General features: G+C 44.3%; 1 protein-coding gene across 9 annotated transcripts in view; it reads right to left on the bottom strand.

Moving 5' to 3' along the window:
• Positions 1 to 21,095, bottom strand: part of DENND2B (DENN domain containing 2B) — a 173,206-nt gene that overhangs the window by 113,582 nt on the left and 38,529 nt on the right. For 4 of the 9 annotated variants that reach the window (XM_054523631.2, XM_054523629.2, XM_054523630.2 and 1 more), the window contains one exon: positions 4,914 to 5,002. The exons of 3 other annotated variants lie outside the window; for them this stretch is intronic. The gene's annotated coding sequence lies outside the window, so the exon portion shown is untranslated. 9 annotated transcript variants of the gene reach the window in all.

Genomic DNA, 21,095 nt, shown 5'->3' with positions numbered 1-21,095 from the left:
AGAAGGCTTCATACGCTAACTGCATATAATTCACTCTTTTATAAGGACAGTGAAATCTAACATTCAGGCAGTTTTAGATGAGAAGAGTATAGTGATAGTTTCAACAGCCTCCCAAACAACAGTACATTCATCACATCAAAGTCAAAAAAAAAAAAATAAGAGAAGGGGTCTTTGGAGAAATTCTTCAATAAGGTAGTCTAGACTCATTTAACACCCTCCTCTCCCTTCAAAACACACACACACACACACACACACACACACACACACACACACACACCCAGGAGAGCTTTCTGCACACACACACACACACACACACCCACCCACCCACCCACCCACCCACCCAGGAGAGCTTTCTGGGGCCTATGTCTAGAAATAGAGACCTCAGGTTTTTTCTATCAGCACAATATTATGTGGCATGTTCCCCTAAGACAGATGCACCCACTAGTTCCTCCGACCCACCTACTGAGACAGACACACATACACATAGCACCTCCCCTCCAGGATGAAACAAATGCCCAGCCTCCCCAGCCCCTGCCTCCCCAGGAGAAGGCACACACTAATGCAAGTTTTCCCACAGGCTTTAAAGACAAATCTCTGCAGACTACGCCAGATGGTCTTTTTTTTTCATTCTATGCCCTCCTGGCCCCTTCTCCACTTTCCATGGTCCCTCCAACTCAAAGAACTCAATTATCTGCCTGCAGATTTCCCCTTCCCCTCCTTGCAGCCTGCCCTAAACACATCCTCCTCCCAAGCCCATGCAGAGGCACAGAAGGAAGGCCAAGCCAGGGCTTGGAAGGGCTGCTGCCAGGCCTCCTCCAGCCTCAAACTATGTGTTCCCTGGGCTTGGCTGCCTTGGCCGACTCTCTTAGGCCCAATAGTGGAAATGGGGACATTTCCAGGGCAATGACAGTTAACAGCTAAGAGGAATGACAGGAAGGAAGATGTATTCTTCAATCCTTCAGTCCCACCTGCCCCACAGGGAGGTGCTTCAGAAGGCCCAGGCCTCAGAGCCTCCCATCTCCCTGAGGTGCCAGGTGGACCTCCCGTAATGCAGTTCTTAGAATCAGATGCGGCGGAGAGTGGGGCACAGCCTCTCTTAGGTCTAGGCTACCAGTGGGGCCATACTTGGATTGCCCTCCTGAATCTGTACACCCCACCCTTCATTCCAGGGAAAGAGGCTGAACCAGCAGAACCAAGGGTGTCCTTGGCCTGTTCTCCAGTGTATTTCAAAGTTTCATCTTCCCTGGGTGACTGATATCTAATTTGAGAGAGAGAGAGCCCAAGGGGAGAAGGTACAGGAAGGGGAGTAGAAGGAGGAAAGAGGGAGTGAGAACAGGAATGTTACTTTTTAATCCTTAAGGAACATAGACAGATCCAATTTGTGACTCAGCTCTGGGAAGCCGGACTGATGCGAGTGGGGGAACAGCTGCAGCCCCAATCTAAGCTGTGGGCAGCTTCTCCTTCGGGCCTTAGAGGCTGTTGTGACATGACTCAGCTAGAAGGGGAGCTGCTTGTTTTGTTTCATTTTTTTAATCTGCCTACTACGGGTCTGCTCAAGGGCTTCTTCCCAGACACCACTCCGGGACATGGCTGGCAGGTTTTCCCCATCCTACAGTAAAGCTGGGGCTGTGGGTGAGGCGCTCTAGTATGCCATACGCCCTTTCGACTCACTGAGGACAGACCTGGGACTCTCCTTGCCTGGAGTCTCCCTTCTCCTGCTCTTTCATTCCTTGGCACAGTCCTACGGCATATCAAGAATCTCTGCCCTTGGAATTCCCACTTCCTTGTTTCTTTTTCTTTCCCCATAAGCTATGGCCTTACGAGTTCCTGAAAGACCTGCCCAGCCCCCAAGAAGCCTTTCGGAGCAATAACACTTTCTCCCAGTTAGAACCCTGCCTTCTAAACCCAGAATGAAGGAGAATGACCCCTTTGCCCACTGCAGAGTCTGCCCAGCAGGACCCAGCAGGATGAGGGAACCAAGCTGGCCTCTTTTCCTGCTGCTAAAGTGTATGGTGCCACAACTCTACAGGCAGCTGTGGGACACAGGAAAAGCGACGAGTCTTCTGGAATACCTCTCCTCTATACTATATATAAACACATGAGTCAGGTGACCAAGGAAAGCTTCCTCTCTGCAGGATCATCTATGAGGCTCCAGGTCTAAGGCAAATATCACTCTTATGAAATGACCCAACCCAAGGAAAGCAACATTTGTTTCCTTAAACATCCTGAAGAAGTCTTTTCAGATTTTTCTCATGTTTACTTATAAATGCAGAAAGGAAGAAGGCACTTTATAAAATGAGAGAACCAGAACAGAGAGGCAAAGTGACTTTCCAGAGAGGTGGGTCATTCCTCAAGCTTCAATTCACAACACGTTACATTAGATAGGACGTGACTTGTTTCAAATTACTTTCATGGAAGTTATCCCACTGGCTCCTCCCAACAGTCCTGTGAAGTCGTTCTTATTACCTCCATCTCACAGGTAAGAATCTGAAGCTCCTATTAGTTAAGATACTTGCCCGTGGCCACCCTATGGGAACAGAATCTAGCCGTCGACTCAAGTCTAGCAACCCAAATCCGTTATTCTTTCTGCTATACCAAAAGAAAGAGCACCAGCTCCTGAAACTGGGTCTCTGCTAGCCCTCTTCACACATGTGGGGATGGTAAAATTGAAAAGCTCCAACTACACACACAAGTAGAAAAGAAGGCTGAGGTTCTGGATTTACACTGCCAACTGAAGGGCCCACTGGCTCAGCGTTATGCCACATCCCTCTAGCAAAATGTAGGTTTCAACTAAGCAAAGGATCCCTGGAGTGTAGCAAGAGGAATAACTTCAGAAGTGGACCATCTGAGGTCCAGGGCCATGGAGTTCACCCTTGTGGATCCTCAGGCCACAACCATGATGTAAACATGTACTCATTTTAGGGAGCCAGAACTGGGGACATGGCCAGTGCTTGCATTGGCAAGCTGACCCGAAGTTAATCAGAATGCCCCCTCATTGTTTGCCAGAATACAAAAGACATTCTGTTCAGAAAGTTCAAGAAGAAAAACCGAAGAGCCAGGACAGCAGCTGTTCCTTCATCCCACAGAGAAACCAAAGGCATTTGCAAAGTTCCCTGAGGCCAAGAAGTGAATTTAAGACATAACATGGCTCAAGTGGAAGCACATCCCCTGATGGGTCTCCGTTGCAGGGAGTCTTTGCTGCATTCATCCTCCTAATAATATTACTGACAGCCCCGCTACCCTATCACCTATAAAACCGCCTTTCTGGGAGGGTCTCCTTTCCTAGGCCACACAGCTCACCACGTACCACTCCTCTAGGTCAGAACAAGTTTTACCAAAACTTAGGACAATCAGTGTAGGAGTGCACAGCGTGGACACTGCATGCCCTGAGATTTGGTCAAAATGTAACCAAAGGAATCCACCCGGCACAACTACAGTGCCTCATGTTCCTCAGCTCTTAGCAGCTGCCACTGAGAGCTCACTCTGGGACATCTGGATGAGAAACCTGTTTGCTGGCCCCCCAACCCCAAGCCAGCCCCCTCCTCCACCTTTTAGAAAAGTCTGTGATCGACCTTTTAATGTGGGAGGACAGCTTGATTCTTAACAAGCTGCCTGGAAGAGAGAGAGTGCAAAACCCCAGCTCAGGCATCCCTGTGACAGTCCCTCTGTCCTAATAAATGCTCTAGAGGGACTTGGAACTCACCACAGGCTCCTCGCTGAGCTTAATTAGCCTTTTTTTTTTTTCCATTACAGGTCAGACATAGCAGCACCAAGAGACAAAACAGACAGTGTTCACTAGGGCGAACAAGCGGCTCAAAAGGCACTGGAGTTTCCCTGTAAGAACTACAAACACCACAGGAGTGATGTTAACTCAGATTTTTCCATATAAAAGATTCTTCCTGTAAAAATATCCTGCGCCTTTGTGCTAAATAAAAGTAAAATGATGCTTTTTACAGTTAAGTCTAAACACCTCAGATTCAGCAAGAGTGAGATCAGCTAGATTTGCAAAGTCAAGAAAATTGGCCGTTTCCCTCCTCCTTAAGCTAATAGAATCCAACTGTTGGAGCATGACATCATTCCTGAGCCCCAAACCCCGAGCAGAGACTACGGACACTCGCCTGCCTCCCAGAAAACAGCCGGAGAGAAGGGCCAGGAAAGGAGGCCAAACGATCCCAGCCCGGAGCTGCCCTTACCTGAAAGTCCCGCCGCCTTCCTGCCCACTCCATTCTCACACCGCAGCCGGCTAGGGAGCCCAGGGCCCCCAAATCCACTGGCTTAAGCTCCGATACCTGCTGCGAGCTTCCCACAGCTCCTTCCTCTGACCTTTCGTGGCGCTCCTCGCAGCCAAGTGAGCAGAGCACTGCTAGCCGGCCAGGCCAGTTGTCATGGAGACCCTGTCCTTGCTAGGCGGGCGCGCGCACAGCGGCGCGCTCTTGGCCTAGCGCGTGCACAAGGGCGCTCTCTTTTTCTTTCTTTCTCACTGTCTCTCTCTCTCTCTCTCTCAGTTCTGGGAGGCTTCCATGAAACAGCACTGTCTTTTGATCAGCTCGGTTTTTGCATGCATTCCACTCCTCCTACCTCCCTTCCAGTCCAACAGGGGCTCTGAACTGCTCCTGGGAACTTGCTTGAACAGCTCAGAGGGGAGAAGGGAGAAGACAGTGAGTGGACTTGTTTTCTTCCCCTCCAGTGTCTCATTTTTTATAACTTGAAAGAATCCCTGCCAGGGGGGGAGGGAGCTAGCTGAAGCGCTTGGAGGGGAAGCCAGCCCTTCCTCTGGGTCCTGGAGCTCGGGTAGGAGGGACCCTGATGCGCTGCCTTGACTTGTTTGTGCACTTGGGATTTTTCCGGGCAGCAGTTGGGGCGGAAATGCACTCACATCCCAGGAGCTCGCCTGGACTGGCCTCTCTGCTTACCTTGCTGCCTGTCCAGGTTGTGGCGATGGCTTTAACCAGTGCAGGGACTCATGGTACTAGTGGTGGCGCCTAAGCAGTCTCTCATCTTCCTGAAATGGAGAGCAAAGACACTCGGTCAGGACCAGGAAGAATCCTGGGCAAGTCGAGAGTCACAACCCAGACGACAAACCTGATACAAATATAGCCTTGTCTCTCTGCCCTGCTCAGGGTCTGCAGCTAAGGTGCAGGCTTCGTGGGAGCTGCTGTCACAGTCGGTAATAATATTGCTCCTGTCAGAAAATGAGCACAGTCCCTGGGACATGGCAGACCCCCTAAGTTTAGTCCCATCCCCATCCCCATCCTGTCCCTTCCTCTCCCCCCTACCCAGCATACATTTCTGCTTTGTAACATTCTTTTTACATGTATCATTTTGTTTGATCCTCATAACCTTTTGAAATACACTGCACAGATATTTTTATGACCATTTTTTCAAGTTTATTTATTATTCTTTTTAAATTTTAGAGACAGGATCTTGCTCCATTGCCCAAGCTGGAGTACATTGGTGCAATCACAGCTCACTACATCATCAAACTCCTGGGCTCAAACGACCCTCCTGCCTCAGCGTCTGAAGTAGCTGGGACTACAGGCATGCACCACCATGCCTGGCTACTTTTTTAATTTTTATTTTTATAGAGACAGGGTCTCACTATGTTGCCCAGGCTGGTTTTGAACTCCTGGCTTCACGCAATCCTCCTGCCTCAGCCTCCCAAAGTGCTGGGATTACAGGCGTGAGCCAGCATACTGGCCTTATGACCATTTTATAGATGGAAAAACTGAGACTCAGAGAGATTAAACATTTGATCTACACTTATACAGTTAGGCAGTCAAAGAACTAAGAGAAGAAATCAGCCAAGATCCCCCTAGTCCAGCACACTTTCAACTAAAGTATATTGCAACCTGATTTCAAAAACTGTCAACTTTTTGATAACTGGTTATGAGATAACACTGGGCTCCCAAGGGAAGGTAAAGAATCCTTGTAAGTTGTGGCGAGATAGGCTGACTACCATCCTTTCAGCCTAAAGACCTTAAGACAGCATCTCTGAGATGTAAAACGTCCTGATGCACAGCTCGGAGAAAAAGCCCTACCCTACAGCTATATATGACCTTACACTTTTCTAAACGACTCTCAAAATCTTGGCTCATCTGTTCAACACGACAGGTCTGAAAGTTAGGATTGGCATTATTATACTAATTTAACAGATTTTTTTTAAAAAAATTATACAACAGAAGTAAAATTACTTGCCCCAGGTCACAGAACCAGGAAATAAAATCTAGAAACAATCCCCAAGCCTTTCAAGCCTCTTGAGTACATTAAGCACAGTGGTTGCAACAGCACCAGGGGTGAGAAGACCTTGGCAGTGCCTGACTCCACCACTAACAGGCCACGTGCCATTGGGCAAGTCACGTGACTTCCCCCTTTCCACCTACAGAGCCTACTGACAGGGCTGGGGGCTGAGCATTGGAAGAGATGCTGTCCGTGAAAGCACTCTCAAGTCAGGCACTGAACTAAGAACTTCACTCCTCTCGACAACTCCTCACCAAAAACAAACAAAAAGCACTGGGACAGTTAATACCCTCCCCAGGATGGGGACACTGAGGCTTAAGGAGGATATTTTCCAATGTTGCTCCCAAAAACAGTGCTAGAGGTCCTGATGTTATTTATTTATTTATTTATTGACACAAGGTCTTACTATGTTGCCCAGGCTGGTCTTGAACTCCTGAGCTCAAGCAATCCTCCCACCTCAGCCTCCTGAGTAGCTGGGATTATAGGTGTGTACCACCACACCCAGCCTGATAGAATCTTTAATGCAATACATCCTATGCAGAATCTAGTGGGTTTTTTAAATTAATTTCCAGCATATCGCAACATTCTCAAAACAAGATTCTGATTGACTTGAGTTTAAAAGGTAAATATATACCAGAAGTTAAGGTAGGAGAAGTGTTATAAAATCCAACAGGAAATGACAGAATGGCACAAATCCTAAATGGGGGGCACTACTGCTTTAGTGAAGCAATCAGAGCTTCAAAGGGAGTGAACCTAATCACCCACTATAAATCCCCAACCTCACCCAAGCCCCAGCTGAAGAATCCCAAGTCTACAAAGAAAGACAAGACAGAAGGGCAAACGTAGTATCATCAAATCACTAAACTTCCGCCTTTTCCTTGTTCAAAAGGCATCCCTCTGCTCTCCTCCTGATCCTCAAAATGCACATTCCACTTGCCTAGTCTCCATCCTGAGAAAGAAGGGGTGATCCCACCCCTTTCTACAATAAGATAATATTAATAATACAGTAGTAACACCAATTAACACTTATTGAACACCTACCATATGCCAGGCATTCTTTTAAGCAGCATGAGGGGCCAGGGGTCAGGACTGAGTACTAGAGCTGATACAAGTCAGTTCCTGAAGTAATCCAAACTTAAAAAGCCCTCCAAACCAGACCCAGAATGTGGGCCATGCTCCCCCTAGTGGCATGCTGGAGTTATGGAGGTTCCTTAGGGCCTTATCCGGGGGAAGGGACAAAGGAAGGGCCCCATTAGTGAGAGAACTGGAATCCCTGCTTGGGTAATGCTACTGTGTACACACTCCTTGAACTGGGCAGAGTCAGGGACAGCTGAATCCCGCCACTGCCTCTGCAAGGCTGGATTTAGACCAATCCTACCTGACCTTTCTGAAGGATAAGGATTTGACAACCTTATATAAGCTCTCTGCTGTCTGCTGAGAGGCCTGCAAGCATACATGTGCCAGAAACCTGGGAGACATCCTCGACTCTCCCTTTTTCTTTCTGCCCACATCCAACCCATTCCCCAACTGCAAACAATTCTACTTCCAAAATATATCTTTTATCTGTCCACTTTTCTCTACCTCTGATGCTACCCATCTCTCACTTAAATTATTGCAAAAACCTCCTAATTGCCCCAGCTTCCACTCTCCCCTCACAAAGCCATTAGAGCTGTCTGAATCACTTTTTTTTTTTTTACACCAGATCAGGTCATTTCCTGCTTAACACACTTCATTGACTTCCCACTACACTTACGATAAAATCTAACTTCTTACCAGGACCTATAAGGCCCAGCATAATTCTCCTCCTGCCTTCTTTCAGCACACTTCCTGCCCTTCCCTGTCTGTGCATCAGCCACATACAACTGCTTTTAGTTCCCCCGAAGTGTCATATTTTTTCCAGGTTGTTTCCCGTTGCTGGGACACTCCCCTACCAAGCAGTCTTTGCCTGGATAGCTCTTACTCACCTTGCCTCACCTTGACTCTCCTGTCTCTTGACTTTCACAATCCTCCAGTCTAAATGAGGTTCCCCACACTTATCCTTCAGAGCACTCACCATGCTGTGTAATTATGCATTTGTACAGTTATCTGCTTAATCTCAGTCTTCCCTCACGAGTTCCTTAGGATACGAACCTTGACTATTTTGCTAACCATCAATATTCCCTGCACTTAGTGCAGGGCCCAGCTCACAGCTGGCACTCAATAAATATCTGCTGAGTGAAATGCATAAAACCCCATTTCTTCCTGTCCGACAGGAAGAAGAAACTTAGAGCAGCTATTTCATGTCACTCATTGCCTCTTTTCGTAGACTTACAAACTATAATTACATTTCTTTTCCTCATGTGCCTTGCCTGTGGGCACAACCAAAAATTCCTGTAAAGCCTCCCTGTGGTTTGTTTCCCAGAACTTTCCTGGTAAGGTCACTCTCCTGGGGCTGCCCTCCAGGGTTTTACAGCTGCTCCCATTACCAGTGCCCACTCACAGGCCTCCACCACCACCGGGTCATTGCCAGACCACTGTGTAGGAATGGACCAGCTCCCACGATGACAAGGTTCTCTCAGGCCAGCAGCTCCAAGGACAAAACACCTCCTTCTCCCCTCCATGGTGCAAGCCACTGTGCTTATAAAAAAATACATTTTTAATAAAAAAAAAGTCTCATGTTTTATAATTTGGAGATGGTTGTAAAAAGTTCAGAAAAAAAAGGGTTCTATTACTAAAAAGAATTTTGAACACTACAGTCTGGAGGAAAAATGAAGGTCTAAATAACAGCAACAGTAGCGTGACTACGTCCAACGTTCCCTCTTCTGGCCTTCGCTCCCACCCAAATCTGAAATCCTCTGGCTTCATCTCTTGCCCACACCTCCCCTGCTACCAACCACCCCATTACAGGCACAACCACAGTGCACTGCCTGGTTCTTTGAACACTGTCTGCATTTTCCTCTCCTTCCCCCTACGGCTCATGCTGTTACCTTTATCTGAATGCCTCCTTCCCCGACTAACAAAATCTTACTGCCTTCAAGGTCCAACTCAGTTATCACCTCCTCTGTCAAATATTTTTCAGTCTCCTGATAGAATCTGTTTGTCTCTTCTGCACATCAACAGCAGTTTAAAGATGCCTTTACTATAGCATTGATACCACTCTATCACTGTTACTTGCACACCTGTCTCCCCCAACAGACCTGAGCTCTTCGAGGTATATCCACTTTAGTATTTCATTCAATGTGTGCAATGAGTGTGTGTGATACAAATGAATCATTGAAAACACTCTCCAAACAAACAGAAACAGCTATTTCCTCTCTAAGGTGAGGGAATTTGAGTGGATGGACCTACATTGTACAAGAAAATACATATATGTAAATCGGATTACAGATTAGGTCACTAGAGGGGTTTATAGTACTTTCTTGAATCTTTAAAGACAACTGAAATTCTGAACCTGAAAACATAGGAACAGAGTAAATCTTTTAAAGTCATTCCTTACTTTGGGATCAAAGAAATTCAAGTAAAATGGGCTGTTGTTTCAATATTATTGGTTGGATCTTAGAATGCCTAAGAAATGGCGGTCTAATTTCAAATGCCTCTGGGAAGCCTGGTTTCTAATGCCCACCAGACTGGGGTCCACTGGTATTCCCACTGAAAACATCCAGTTCTACCAAATTAATGGGTGATCAGGTCAAGTGCAGTGGCTCACACCTGTAATCCCAGCACTTTGGGAGGCTGGCGTGGGAGAACTGCTTGAGCCCAGGAGTTCAAGACTAGCCTGAGCAACATAAGGAAACCCTATCTCTACAAATAATAATTTTAAAAAATTGGCTGGGCATAGTGGCACACGCTTGTGGTCTCAGTTACTCGGGAAGCTGAAGTGGGAGGATCACTTGAGCCTGGGAGGTTAAGGTTGCAGAGAGATATCATCGCATCACTGCACTCCAGCCTGGGTGACAGAGCGAAACTGTCTCAAAAAAAAAAGGTGGGGGGAATCAAACATGTTCCTCTCCACCAATTCTCCTACACTGGGTTCTAGCTGCCATTTATAGAAGAGCCCTTAAGGGCTTTACAATTTTCCTCTTCTGCCTGTGAATGGCAATGTGGTAAGGAGGGAAGCTTTTAAAATTCAAGAGTAGACAGCAGGCTGGAGCCCAGTCCTGGCTTCCAGCTTTCTGGAATGGTAAAATCCTGGGCAAGTCCCTGTCTCCCTTAGGGCTTTTGCTTTTTCCTCCACATGAGAGGGGGGTACTAGCTGTTCAAGCATCCTTCGGCTTGACTGTCCTACTGCATCATTCTACTGCAGTCACCCAGTCCTACTGCTTTCTGAGTAAGTCCAAAGCAGCAGAAAGACTTCTTTCAGCAGAGCCCTGGGCTTGGGGCTTTGGGATCAGACAGAGGTCCGTCACCAATGAAAAGTAGCCTTTTTTAGAAGAAAAAAAATGGGAGACTCAGGCTTCCTGCCTAAGGAGGGCTGGACAGAGAGGAAATGTGCTAAATTACAGGATGGGGAAATTAGGAAATGGCCTGGAAGAGGACTAAGGCTCCTGCTGAGGTCCTTGCTCAGACTCACCCCTACCCATAAGTCTGAGACAAAGTTGCCTTTACAAAGCAGACATTGAACAGCTGACAATACCTAAGTTCTCTTGGAAGACAATCTGTCTACTGCAAACCAAGCATTCTCTACCTGGGTGCTATTAGGGCTTTCAGATCAACAAAACAAATGTCTTCCTCAAGAGGGCAATCCTGGGCCCCCTCCACCTGGAAGCCACATCTGGCAGGACCTGCACAGTGTTGACCACTGCCACACAAACTGTGCTTGCACAGCCTTCCTAGGAAGGCAGAGAAATACCCATTCTGTGGTCAAGTCCTAGTGTTTTATGATAGGAAGTTTTCCCAGGTCCTTACTCCTGACCTAATTCCCCCTGCCTCTCCTACCACCAGCACCCCATCCCTGACCTTAAGGCTCTGAACTAGGGAAGTGTGGAATTCAGCCTATAATTCTCCTAGACCCCACAGCCCTGCGGTGAAGCAGCTACCACACACCTTCATGCTAGGTTGTGCCCCCTCTCCTTCAGTCTGCCAGTCATCCAGCCCTAGTTCACCTCCGCTCAGCTCACAACCCTCCATATAAAGCTTAATGTCCAGATACTCACAACATAGGTACTCACAGCTTACTTCAGTTTCTTGGAGTCTCTGTGATAATGTTAATATATAAGCCAATTTTCTGAAATCTCTCAAATCCACAGGTCCCTGGCCGCTGTCCCTCATTAAGTCAGAGCATGTTAACACTGGGCCACATAAACATAGGCTTGGGGCCAGGAAAGACTGGATCAAGGAAGCAATACCCTAGACCCCCATGAAAGCACCATTGTACCCTTCTAGAATAGGCTTTCTGGCCGGGCGTGGTGGCTCACACCTGTAATCCCAGCACTTTGGGAGGCCAAGGCGGGCGGATCACTTGAGGTCAGGAGTTTGAGACCAGCCTGGCCAACACGGCAAAACTCAGTCTCTAGTAAAAATACACAAACTAGCCAGGTGTGGTGGCAGGTGCCTGTAATCCCAGCTACTCAGGAGGATAAGGTGGGAGAATCACTTGAAACCCGGGAGGTGGAGGTTGCAGTGAGCTGAGATCACACCACCGTACTCCAGCCTGGGCAACACAGTGAGACTCTGTCTCGAATAATAATAATAATAATAGGCTTTCCAAGCTTAGCTAGCTCAGAACTCTGAGTTCAACAATGACCTTAACCTACCATGATTAAAATCTTCAGGATTGGGGAAGCAAGGTGCAAAGTGGAGGGAAAGGGAAGAGGTAGGGTATTAGGAGGAATGTGGACTCAAGCTGCTTTTCTATGATCTACCCAAGAAAATACCTTCAGCCTGGGAAAGAAGTACCCCTAAGAGTTAGATCTGGGCAAGGCTGTGGGAAGTGTGAGCCCAGACTGTGTCAACCTCCTCAATCCTAGCTCCCCTCATTCTCCCTGGCTAGACTGATTCTCTAGCCCTACCCCCAGTACTCCTCAGAACAGGCTGCCACTCCAATGCCAGCCACACCCCACTGCCTTGTGTGACTGCACCAAGGCTCATTCAGCTTAATTCTCCTGCTAGCCGTAATATTCTTTAGAGAAAGAACTATGTCTTAACTCTCAATTCTAGCTTAGGGCTGTGTACCAAGTACAATTAATAAATTTTTAAATGAATGAACTAATAAAACCAACCAACTAATCAATCCAACTAAAAAGAGTATTAATAATGTCACCACAGAACCTAGACCATTTGATGCTTAACACCTCACAGTAGTCCAGCGTGTCCAAGATGGGGTGTGTATACAAGATGATTATAAGTGGTATATGGACAAACATTTTTTTAAATTTTTAATACTTTTATATTATTATAAATGTATAGAAGAACAAAGCCAGCTACTAACCTCATTATTACCAATCTCATTGATTAGATCAATACTAAAGAAGTTATGTTTTTTGTTTGCTTTTAGTATTGTTTTATAGCAGGTAGAAGTTTAAGGAGAGGTGGGGCTTGGTGGCTCACGCCTGTAATTCCAACAATCTGAGAGGCCAAGACGGGAAGATCGCTTGAGCTCAGGAGTTTGAGACCAGCCTGGGCAACATGGCAAAACCCCCATCTCTACAAAAAATAAAAAACAGCCAGGTGTGGTGGCACACACCTGTGGGCCTCGCTACTTTTGAGGCTGAGGTGGGAAGCACACTTGAGCCCAGCAGGAGGTCAAGTCTGCAGTGGGCCATGATCATGCCACTGCACGCCAGAGCCTGGGTGACAGAGTGAGACCCTGTCTCAAAAAAAAAAAAAAAAAAAAAAGTTTAAGGAAAAATGGGATATTTGTGTAACCTCAAAGTATCTCTCCCAGAATATTTATTAATTACAAAGGCAGAAATAACCTCACGGTGGAGAAATTGGCACATATCACCTTAATCAACTGATCAGCGTTAACACTACAGGCAATAAAGACATAATGACACCACGTACCCCGATACCATGCGCTGAGAAGGGCATTTCACCTCTGTGGTGCTCTTCCCAAATCCATGACCTTGATCTAATTATGAGAAAACATCAAGTAAACCCAACCTAAGGGATATTCTACAAAATACCTGACCAGTACTCCTCACAAGGGCCAGGGTCATGAAAGACAAGGACAGACTGAGGAACTGTCACAGATTAGAGGAGACTAAGGAGACGCTGCAACTAAAAGCAACATGGGATCCTGGATTTGATCCTGGAATAGAAAAAGGAGTTTCATAAGAAAAACTGGTGAAATCCCAGTTAAGTCTATATCAATATCAATTTTAGTTTTGATCACTATACTGTAGTTACACAAGATTAGGAGAATTTGTACTGCCATTGCAACTTTTCTCTAAGTCTAAAATTATTTAAAAGTAAAAAGTTTTTAAAAGCCAAATTTAAAGATAAGTAAATAAAAGTATATACAATACATGGTTACAGGAAAAAATCATAAAGGCAGGTAAGACTGACTCAAGTTTGGGAAGCACTAAAGTATTTACCCTACACCCAAGAAAAGTCGCCCCCAGAATGAGGATCACTGCTGTTGAAGAATATTTAGTAAAATAGGGAAATGTTCACTTTATATTACTTGGGGGTAAAATTAATAAATCATCCCTTTCTGTTAAAAAATATATATATCACATGTATTACCCATAGAAAACAGTCTGTGTTAAAATAAAAATAACCTATGCTAAACAAAGCACAGATGACATTTATTAAATAGTAAATGGGATATGGCTTTTGGAAAGTAACTTATCAATTAAAATGCTCATAGACTTTGACTCAGTAGCCTCACTCAGGGAGAGTATCCTAAGAGAAAATTCCTAAGTATGCAGAATAAATGTCTGCTTCCAGCATTATTTATAATAATTTTAAGAATTAGAAACAATCTCCGTATCAGTCATTCCTAGATGAGTATTTTTTTAAACCACAACCCAATAAAGAATGTTTTACATTGTAATCTAGCATATGCATGTGTGAGAGGGTGTGTGTGTAAAAAACTGAACCAAAAAGGTTTCTCAAAACAACACTATCTTTACTATATGTGATGCTCTCTGCTATTTTCAATCCTAATCTATGTTATTAAGAAATTAAGAAAACAAAGTACATAGAGGCCCACTAAACTGATTTCCTGACCCAATAATGGATTATGGCCCTTAGTCTGAAAAACTGCACTAGATGGACTATTGTGCAGCCATTGTAAGAGATGACTATGGCTGGGTGCAGCGGCTCACATCTGTAATCCCAGCACTTTGGGAGGCCAAGGTGGGTGGATCACTTGAGTTCAGGAATTTGAGACCAGCCTGGCCAACATGGTGAAACCCCATCTCTACTAAAAATACAAAAATTAGCCAGGCATGATGGCGCATGCCTTAATTTCAGCTACTTAGGAGGCCGAGGCATGAGAACTGCTTGAACCCAGGAGGCAGAGGTTGCAGTGAGCTGAGATCATGTTACTGCATTCCAGCCTGGGCAACAGAGTGAGACTCTGCCTCAAAAAAAAAAAATTAATTAATTAAATTAAATTTAAATTTAAAAAATTTAAAAGAAACTACTATAAACCACAAACTGGTAGCAGCAATTTGTTCTAAGGAGAAAAGAGGGTGGGAGGAAAACTTGCTTTTCACTGTATATCTTTTTGTACCTTTTGAATTTATAACACATGTTTTTTATTTAAAAATTAACTAGCTGGCTCACACCGGTAATCCCAGCACTTTGGGAGGCCAAAGTGGGAGGATCTCTTGAGACCAGGAGTTCAAGACCTGCCTGGGCAACATAGAGACCTCGTCTCTACTAAAAAATAAAAAATAAAAAATTGGCACAAGCCTGTAGTCCCAGCTACACAGGAGGTTGAAGTAGGAGGATCACATTAGCCTAGGAGATAGAGGCTGCAGTGAACAGTGATCACGTCACTGCACTCTAGCCCAGGAGACAGAGAGAGATCCTGTCTCAAAAAAAAAAAAGAACTAACTTTAAATGGCAATTACGAAGACTTTATTAGCATGGGAGACAACGCTGATTATGCATAATAAAGCTATAACTACATTAAAATGTAAAGACATATGCAAGTGAAAAAAATTTATACCAAGCAATAATCATGTTAGCAATTTTTTTCCTTTTTACTAAATTCTACATATTCTACACTGCTGCTATTGTAGATTTGTTTTGTTTTGTTTTGTTTTTGAAACAAGGTCTGGCTCTATCGCCCAGGCTGGAGCGGAGTGGCAAGATCTTGGCTCACTGCAACCTCTGCCTCCCAGGCTCAAGCAATTCTCCCACCTCAGCTTCCCGAGTAGCTGGGACTACAAGTGTGCACCACCACACCCTGCTAATTTTTTTATTTTTTGTAGAGATGGGGTTTTGCCATGTTGCCCAGGCTGGTCTCAAACTTGTGAACTATTTTCTACCATTCAACATACATTTATTTTCTTAAATTAAATCAATTATTGGTAAGGACACAGGAGATTTTAAAGTTAACGGTAGTGATTTCTTTCTTAAGCTAGGTGGTGGGTCACTTAAACTATACATATAAAAATAGATATTCTACATATTTTAAATAATTTCTCAATTTTTCCCAACTTTACTGAGTTATGATTGACAAAAGTTATATATACTAAAGATGTACAGCATGATAATTAGATATACTAATACACTGTGAAACAATTATCACAATCAAATTAACACATTCATTACCATACACAGTTACCATTTTGTGTATGCGGTGGGGAGAGGTGAGGACACTTAAGACTTACTCTCTTGGCAAATTTCAAGTAAACAATACAGTATTAACTACAGTCACTATGCTGTACATTAGATTCCCAGGATTTATCTTATAACTGAACGTTTAGCAACATTTTTTTAAAGAAAAGATTTCAAAAGTGGACTCTTTCCCACAACCTTCCTCTTTGACCTCAGACTCACGGAGCCACTCCAACAAGGTACTGAGATAGGATTTAAAACTGTCAGTCAACTGGATACTTTCCACCTCTGTGAAGAGAATCTAACGTGGACTGTAGCATCCCCATGGCTTCTAAAGGTTTCCCTTTCGAACTCTGCAGGTGGGCTAGTTTCAGTGTTCCATTCACACTCAGGACTGTTCTTTTGTTTTTCTTCCTTTCTCTACCAAGCTATTGTTCATTCCCTTACATTTTTAATTACATATAATCTCTTCTGAGCATATTCATCTTTGAATTTCCAGCAGGCTGTAATGCAGTACTTTCTTTGTACATAACAAGTGCTCAAAAAATATTTCTTAATCAATATCATAGGCAAAACTCCAGAAAAGAATATATAAAAAGTGGCAAGGACCCAGAGAAGGAAGTATTGATCCCTGGAGATTAAGTACAAATCGCATCAAGAGACATCATTACTTTTAGTTAATGAGGTTATTATATAATTGTTGTAGAGAATAAAATAGATAATACATGTAAAACACTCAGCAATAGCTAGTAAGTGATCCATAAATAACAGATTGGGGACTTAAAAACTAATATCCATACATATTTACACAATATATATTTGTATATATCGTAAATAAATACACACATATGCACATACATATGGCAAAGAATGTCAGGGACATAATTTATCTGGACTTCAGAAAAATCTCTCTTGATCTTTTTAAAAAAAAAAAAAATCAGAGATACACCGGCAGCTGGATGGACTGGTAACTCAGGACAGCTGGGTCCAAACAGTGCTATGAAATGAAATCAGCATCAACCAGGAAGAGGAGCTCTGGAACTCCTAGAAGTTTAGGCACATCCCATCTGTTTTTATCATATTTATTGATTTGCATATGTTGCGCCATCTGATATGGTTTGGCTGTGTCACCACCCAAATCTCATCTTGAATTGTAGTTCCCATAATCCCCAGGTGTCAAGGGAAGGATCCAATGGGAAGTGATTAGATCATGGGGGCCATTTCCCCCATGCTGTTCTCATGATAGTGAGTGAGGCTCATGAGATCTGATGGTTTTATAAGCTCCTGGCATTTCCCCTGCTTACACTCATTCTCTCTCCTGCCACTCTGTGAAGAGGTGCCTTCCACCATGACTGTAAGTTTCCTGAGGCCTCCCAGACATGTGGAACTGTGAGTCAATTAAACTTCTGTCTTATATAAATTACCCAGTCTTGGGCAGTTCTTTATAGCAGCATGAGAATGGACTAATACACCTTCCTTGCATCCCAGGGATAAATCCCACTTGATCATGGTACATGAACCCTTTTTTTCCTTTTTTTGTGACTTGAGGCCACTGCTCATTCTTCTTCTTTTTTTTTTTGAGATGGAGCCTTGCTCTGTCGCCCAGGCTGGAGTGCAATGGCGTGATCTTGGCCCACTGCAACCTCCGCCTCCTGGGTTCAAGTGATTCTCCTGCTTCAGGCTCCCGAGTAGCTGGGACTACAGGCGCATGCCACCACGCCCGCCTAATTTTTTGTATTTTCAGTAGAGGCGGGGTTTCACCGTGTTAGCCAGGATGGTCTCGATCTCCTGATCTCGTGATCTGCCCACCTAGGCCTCCCAAAGTGCTGGGATTACAGGCGTGAGCCACCATGCCCAGCCTCTTTTTTTTTTAATTTAAGTTCAGGGGTGCATGTGCAGGTTTGCTATATAGGTGAACTTGTGTCATGGGGGCTTGTTGTACAGATTATTTCATCACCCAGGTATTAAGCCTAGTACTCATTAGTATTTTTCCCGATCCTCTCCCTCCTCCCACCCTTCACCCTCAAGTAGGCCTTGGTGCCTGTTCTTCCCCTCTATGTGTCCATGTGTACTCAATGTTTAGCTCCCACTTATAAGTGAGAACATGCGGTATTTGGTTTTCTGCTCCTGCATTAGTTTGCTAAGGATAGTGGCCTCCAGCTCCATCCATGTTCCTGTAAAGGACATGATTTCATTCTTTTTTTATGGCTGCATAGTATTCCATGGTGTATAGGTACATTTTCTTTAACCAGTCTATTGTGATGGGCATTTAGGTTGATTACACGTCTTTGCTATTGTGAATAGTGTTGCAATGAACATACATGTGCATGTATCTTTATAATAGAACAAAAATTTTTTTTTTTTTGGAGACAGAGTCTCACTCTGTCACCCAGGCTGGAATGCAGTGGCACAATCTCGGCTTGCTGCAGCCACCACCTCTCAGATTCAAGCAATTCTCCTGCCTCAGCCTCCCGAGTAGCTAGGACTACAGGTGCGCACCACCACGCCCAGCTATTTTTTTTTTTTTTTTTTGTATTTTTAGTAGAGACAGGGTTTCGCCATGTTGGCCAGGATGGTCTCGAACTCCTGACCTCAAGTGATCTGCCTGCCTCGGCCTCCCAAAGTGCTGGAATTACAGGCATGGGCCACTGCACCCAGCATCTTATAATCAAATGATTTATATTCCTTTGGGTATATACCCAGTAATGGGATGGCTGGGTGGAATGGTATTTCTGTTTTTAGGTCTTTGAGGTATCGCAACACTGTCTTCCACAATGGTTGAACTAATTTACACTCCCACCAACACTACATAAACATTCCTTTTTCTCCACAACCTTACCAGCACCTGTAATTTTTTTGGCTTTTTAATAACGGCCATTCTGACTGGTGTGAGATGGTATCTCATTGTGGTTTTGATTTGCATTTCTCTAATGATCAGTGATGTTGAGCTTTTTTTCATATGCTTGTTGGCTACATGTATGTCTTCTTTTGAAAAGTGTCTGTTCATGTCCTTTGCCCACTTTTTAAAAATGGGTTTTTTTTTTCTTGTAAATTTGTTTAAGTTACTTATAGATGCTGGATACTGGACCTTTGTCTTATTAGACTTAGTGTGCTATTGAATTCTATTTTCTAGTATTCTGTTAAGGATTTTTGCATCTATGTTCATCAGGGATGTTGGCCTGTAATATTCCTTTCTCTTCCCATTTATTCTAGATCTCATCATGGTTACCCTTTTTATCAATGACTTGGATACACAATTATCAAATATGTTTATTATAAATTAATTGGGAGGGATAATTAATATACTAGATACAATCAGAGAGAAAAGCCTCCACAAACTGGAACCATAGGTTAAATATGGCAAGATGAAATTTTTAAAGGGTAAAATATGTAATTTTACACTGAAGCTTAGAAAAATACTGCAAGACAACAGGATAAAGATGGTTATTAGTGAAAAAGACCTGAGGAAAGGTTCAGTATGAGTCAACTGATGAGCAAATGTGATTTTGAGTTTAGCTGACAAAACACAGGGCCCAGATCAAATGAGATTCATGTCCTACTCTGCTCCATTCTGGTTAGAACAAAAGTGTTTCCAGGGGACATATACTATATTTGCAGTCCCAGGGGTAAATGGAGTCTTGAATAACATTTCAGACAAATATACCGAAAGAAAAAAGGGAAATCAAGTCTTTTGGAGCCCCTTAAACTGAGAAGTAAGATAACACGTCTGATTCATGAGGTTGTAAGTTCTCCTGCAGAACAAGAAGATAGAAAACTACCGCTTTTATCCCCGTGGAGTCATCTCTGGGGAATAAAGAACGCTCACAGAAAGAAGAGACAGCTGGGCCCTGCCTGACCTGCCCTTTGTCCCTCCTGCTAGTCACATCAAAACCTCCCAGCCGGGGATCTGACCATCCGAGCTTTATCAAGGATATAGAGCAGCTCAGGAATCCAAACAATTCTGACCCATCATCTCCCCAAACCACGGTTCACTACAAGCAGAATCACAGTGATATTTTTAACTATCAGAGTGAAGTCGTATGGATCTTTAACCTCCTATACTAAGCTGTCATCTGATAGCTGTTGTGAGCAAGGACTCAGGCTTAAATGCTGTAACCGAAACATTAGATGGTAAGAATGCAGCATTTCAGCTTCTTCAGGGATTGCTGGGATATAGACATACCATCTTACCTCCTGTAAAGGAACCCTATGATGCTTCTTCTACAGACCTGGGGAGAGAGAAGAGCAGTGGCCCTTCAACATCCGGTTCTTATCCTAGGAACATGGAAGGCGGCCCTGATCTACAGATGAGTCATACTAAATAAACGTCAACATCCTACAGGAGAAGATGCCATTTTTTAAACTATCTTCTTTTTCCCCGAGGTTAAGAACTTAGAAGTTCCGAATCTATGCAATGATTAGCTCCTTTCCTAACAAGACAGACACTGGGCCCATCCTATGTTTCTGCAGAAGAGAGCTAGTTTGCCTTTGTGTAAAAAGAGGTCCTTATGAATGTTCATTCACTTAGAGATCAACATTGAACAACCTGTGCGATAGAGAAATCAATTAGACCCCAGGATGCAAGGAAGGGAAGATGAGGGAGATGATGAAAGGAAAAGCAGAGGAATGTGGAGGGAGTGGGGAGAGCAGAAAGCAATTTAAGATCTTGAAGGACAGAAACAGGAGGAAGCTTGTTTGGAAGTCTCAGAGTGGCAAATCTGGGGGAATTCCTGAGCATTACTCCCAGGGATGTCAGGGAACATACTTGAGCACCACTTAGCCTTTTGAATTTGCAGGAAAGAAAGAATTCAGAAAGCCTTTATTCCCTCCCTGTCTGGGGCTCCTTACCCTGGGGTGATACAACTGCCTACACCCCACTTAGCTGGTTGGCTGAGCTGTGAACGACTGAGAAGAGGAAGGCAGAGTGAAAAGAACAAAGGGTCAAGGACTACTGTCCCCCGCACAGCTAGTGCCAGCAGAACACTCCCTTCTTACGAGGCCATGGGACTCCAGAGGCTAAAACTGGTAGATGCTAGCTCATCTCAAACCCGAGAAGATAAAGGAAGTCAACGATTTCACAGTCCTCCTGAAGGTGATGAAAGATTATAGCCACTCATCTCCAATGCAGACAGCATCTGCCATCA

Source organism: Pongo abelii, chromosome 9 (genome assembly GCF_028885655.2).
Source record: "Pongo abelii isolate AG06213 chromosome 9, NHGRI_mPonAbe1-v2.0_pri, whole genome shotgun sequence".
NCBI classification, from domain to species: Eukaryota; Metazoa; Chordata; class Mammalia; order Primates; family Hominidae; genus Pongo; species Pongo abelii.
Note: the sequence above shows the minus strand (reverse complement) of the source record. Positions and strands in the feature narration are given on the sequence as shown.